At 33.2% G+C, this 4,805-nt stretch overlaps 1 long non-coding RNA gene across 8 annotated transcripts; it reads left to right on the forward strand.

The window, feature by feature from the left end:
* Positions 1-380: 380 nt before the first annotated feature.
* Positions 381-4,441, forward strand: LOC141600091 (uncharacterized). Of its 8 annotated transcripts, XR_012524133.1 has the most exons (7): positions 381-615; positions 1,493-1,542; positions 1,856-2,131; positions 3,208-3,320; positions 3,454-3,517; positions 3,624-3,765; positions 4,155-4,441. It is a non-coding gene; the product is annotated as an uncharacterized LOC141600091 (long non-coding RNA). The 8 variants fall into 8 exon arrangements; XR_012524128.1 differs by having other exon boundaries at positions 3,454-3,765; XR_012524130.1 differs by having other exon boundaries at positions 3,247-3,320; positions 3,454-3,765.
* The last annotated feature ends 364 nt before the right edge of the window (positions 4,442-4,805 follow it).

Raw genomic sequence — 4,805 nt, forward strand, 5'->3', positions numbered from 1 at the left:
GCTTTAAACATACGGGTTTTTCTCTCTTTCACTACTACAAAAATGGACGTAATGCAACATTTCGTATGCAACACTTTATGCTTATGTTGCAATTTTGAGTTAATTATGCAACACTTCGTTCAAAAATGTTGCTTTTACTTATAAAGTGCATCACTTTAAGAAAAGTGTTGCATTGTATTACTATAAGTGCAACATTTTGACACAAATGTTGCATTTTGTCGCAACACTTAAGCAACACTAGTGTCACATATTCCTATTAATTTTTTTTCATTTACCGCCTTTCTAAATGCTAGAGTGAAAATTAGGCGCCATTTTAGTTTTTGGGGATACTAACCATCAAAGACTAAACTAAAAGGAAATAAAAAATTTAAAAAAAAACAAAAAACAAAAAACCTAGAAACATCTACCTAACAACACGCCGTCTCTTCCTTCTACTTCATCAAAACCATGGTTTTAAAGTCCTATTTTTCATTTTTTTTTCACTCATTCTCTAATCCTAATTAAGAAATCATCCAATTTCAATCAAGGATTTCAATTGGGATTATTATAGTTGAAGTCATCTTTTTGATACAACCAAAGAGCGCTCAGTATAATTGATTAAGATTCTATCCATAGGTATACTTCGATTTCAATTTAATTTCTTTTGAATTATTTTTTATCATTTCATTTGTGTGAACTATCAGAGGTAATATTTGGTCGAAATTGCACTCTCACTCTTCTTGATGGTGTCGAGATGGCTTTTGTAGGAAGAGTACCATTTAGATTGTCATGGGCATTTGGCCTGTAATATTTTATATAGTTATGTTCATAAGATAAGTTTTCTTTCGTTTGGAATGCAAGTAAGTTTCTGCATTAGAAGAAATTTGCTTTTCAAATCAGTGATTTTGTTTAGTTGTCTTAATTGGGTTCAAGGCCATCTATTTCGTTTCGTTACTATGTCTTTCGCATTTTATATTTTATCTGGGGTTTTGAGTGTCTGGTATCATACAGTCAAGTACTTAAAAGAGCTATTTGTCATGGCCATTTGGCAGATTGCGATTTCAAGTAGTACTAAACTAGAACAATCCTCCCCATTCAATGAAATGAGCTCTAGTTTTATGCCTGTGATTTCAGTCATTAACCTGTAATAAGATGTTCCCTCACATTAGAAGTTCGATCAGCAATGCATATTCTGGAAATAGAAATTTCAAAAGAATATCCTTTTAGTTATGTTCTGAGTTAATATGAAAGACCTCATATGCTAAGAGTAGTCACTACTTTTAGAGTAGTATGTGATTAATATTTAGATATGTGTATATTTCAAGATTTTATTTGTTGAATATTCTACCTAAGTTTTTATCTCAATGCCACTTTTCATGTTATGACACTTTACAACTGTAACCAATCAGTTATTCAAGCAAGTTAAGAATAAAAGAAAGGTCATCATTATGGACTATGCTAGGTGCATTTTCTTTAGATGTGTTCTTATGTTTTGCGTGTTTCGATTGATCAGGCTAAGCACTACAAGGAAAGCAACGGGAAGTACTATCTGATAGCTCATAGGTATCTACTTTGGCTAAGCATTAAACCGTTTTTAGACCTTGCCAAATTTTTTTGTCTCTAAATATTGAGACTTTTAGGAAACATATAGTATCTGAATAGGAATGTTGTTTCTGAAAATATAGATAATTGACGCTCCTTGAAGAAGATGAGTACTTGTTACATTGACGCGTCACTGTAGCTGCGTCATGTGTATTGAGGATTTGGTGGAAAATTTAGGCCATTTCCGAGACACCAATTTAATTTAGGCAAAGACATGGTTTTTTTTTTAAAATAGACATTTTGAGACACGTCCGTGTCTAATGGTTGTATTCAGGATTTCGTGTCTCGTGGAATGCTTGGAAGTTGTGACTATCCTATATCGTCAATGTTACTGAAAAGAGTCACAATAATTCAGGGTCACATAATGTTTATGTCTGACTAGTGGGAGATTTGCAAAGGAAAGATGTGTACGTAACATTATAACGATTAGTTTAGTCAGGTATGCAAAGGCTAATTGATAAAAGGGTTGGATATTTCGAGACACATCCGTGTCAAATTCGAAGGCAGCCTTAGAACTTGAAGTTAATACTCAACTGGATTTCGATATCAGGTAAACAACACTTTTTTCGGATATCTTATTAAAATAGTTAGTTTTGTGTAAGACGGTTTTTTACTAATATAGTTGTTAAACAATGCAAACCTAACCTTATTAAATTTGTATAAAACCGTCTTATATAAGTATTTGTGCTGATAAATATATAATTAACACTATATTTGTTGTTGTCATGTACGATTGTATATGTGGGTTCTTTCCAGTTATTTTTGTTAAATATAATGTTTGAAAAGCGATACTTGGATGCGAAATACTGTTGGTAGTTTGTGTTTACAAAGTTGAGAATTCTAACCCAAATTTTCCCTTAATTTTCCTTTATCAACTGAATCTATAGTTGAAACTCCATATGAGCGACCAAATTTCCCTGATAATACTAATACATTGCTAGGCGATAGATTTAGAAGTTTTGAAGGTTCCAGTAATGTACAAAATGGTCCCAATGATGAAGCTAAAAAAATTTATAAGTAGCTGGAAGTGGGATATTTTAAATTGCTGGTTTTTGAAATTGGGGGATATTTTATTTGATTTCTGGAAGAAAGTTGGTGAAATTGAGCAAGTGGGTAGTTATCAAACCTCAATTTTTTGGCCGATTGAATGAAAAATGTCTATAATTGCTTAGAATTCGTTGTTACACTAAACAAATAAGACGGAGTTAAACTATAAGACGGTGTTACACAATTATTACTAATAAGCAAACATAGATTCCTAAAGAAGTCATGATGATTGGAAGTAGAGCTAGGAATTGAGCTAGGAATTGAGATGTTGATGAAGAATCATCTCTAATACCACCTCTTTCACCATTAGTTTTATTATTAATAGACAAATCATCCAAGAAATGGTGTGTATTTTTTCCGTTTAAATTCGATCTTTCGTCTTCGACCTTCCTTGATAACTCACGGTTGAAATCTCTTCCTTAAATGTAACATTGTTTCTCTTGCTGATGAGACTGTTGGTTGTATTTTGAAGTGGTTGCAAATAATTTGGGAAATTATTAGCACTTTGTTTTTCACCAAGTTGAGAAGTTTCATCAATGGAAAATCCTCTTATTTGTACTTGTTGCCATAGTTGTATAGTCAAGAACTTGTTGCAAATTCCTTTTCCATGTGTTTTAGTCCTGATGGTATCGGTCGAATAAGTTTTGGAGCCAAAACCAAAGCCAAACACCAGTCCTTCAAAATCGGTTAATGTAAGTCATCCTTATTTCTTCTTATAGACGGAATATGAGTGTTTTACATTCGAGTAGCATGACTTGCAGCCTTGCAGGGCCATACTTTGGTACTGTGTTATTAACACAATATAATGCAACATTTGATTCACAGGGTATATACCATCAGGTTAACCAATGTGAGTGTGAGCTTCAATTCTTTTGCTGCTAACTTAAACGTAATTTTCGACACTGGAACTTCTGTTACGCTATTGGCCGACCCAGTTTAAAGTCTTCTTACTGAAAAGGCGATTTTTTTTTCCGGTGTTGGTCGCTCAAGTTCAGAAGTTCAGAATAGAGTTTGACAGAAGGGTGGGAGTACATCCAGACAGTGCCTTTCAATTCTGCTATCTAATGACGTAGGTATCCCTTAGTGTAAATTCGGAACAAGCTATCTATTGTTCAGCTATGGATTATGATCGTCGAGGTAAGCGTCTGACCTGTTCATTCATGGCCATCAAAGTTGACTCGACTGACTAGTGATTGCATGTGAGACAATGTAGCCAACTGTAGTTCCTTATTGCTGTTATGACATTTGACTTAATATGGTCATTTAACTCTAGGTGTTCAACTGCTCATAATTGATGACTGTTATGGAGGGAACTTTTGAGTTTTCATCGAATACGAAACGGAAAAATATGGAATTTTAGTGCCTGATGTTTGGTATTATTCAATGTGATCTTACTTTTGGCAGCCTAGGCATACCTTATAGTGACGTTCACAGTAGTTGTTGGCTGAGATGGCTATGATTGTAGGCATACCTTTAAATATTCCGCGATCCTCAAATCTACTTGTGTTCCATTTTTTATGTTACAGGTTGCATTTGAGGTATTATTATTTTGCTGTGGGTTGATTTTCTGTTCGGGTGGCAACATACATATGGTCCAAAGTACAACAATGAAGACTTTTAATATAATAATCGTTACTCATTTGTTCTATTTAAACATTTGCTACATTTTTTCTACTTAAACATTTGCTAAGTTCTACTTTTGATTCTTTTTGGAAATGTAATTGACATTCATTTTGAGACTGAATGTATTGCAATTTTGGAATGATTTGCAATTGAATGCACAATTAGTGAGAATTACAATTAAGTATTGTCTTTGGATAAAGTAGTGTTGTATTTGTTTATTACAAGTGTTGTTACTGAACGTAACTAGTGTTGTGATTACAAAATAAAAATGTTGCATTTGTTTGTTATAAGTGTTGTTTTTCAACATGAAAAGTATTGCATTAGTTCAGGAAGTGTTGCTATTTTTTCACAAAAAGTGTTGCATTAGCAAATAAAAAAGTTGCCTTTGAAATTGAAAAAAAGCGTTGCATAAGCAGAACAAATGCAACACTTTATAAAAGTGTTGCTTTAGTTTGAAAAGTGTTGCATTAAGTGTTGCAATGAGCTAATGCAACAGGACTTTATGTAGCACTTTATTAAGTGTTGCATAAACTCTAAAGCAGCATTTATACGAC

This window comes from Silene latifolia, chromosome 9 (genome assembly GCF_048544455.1).
Source record: "Silene latifolia isolate original U9 population chromosome 9, ASM4854445v1, whole genome shotgun sequence".
NCBI lineage: Eukaryota > Viridiplantae > Streptophyta > Magnoliopsida > Caryophyllales > Caryophyllaceae > Silene > Silene latifolia.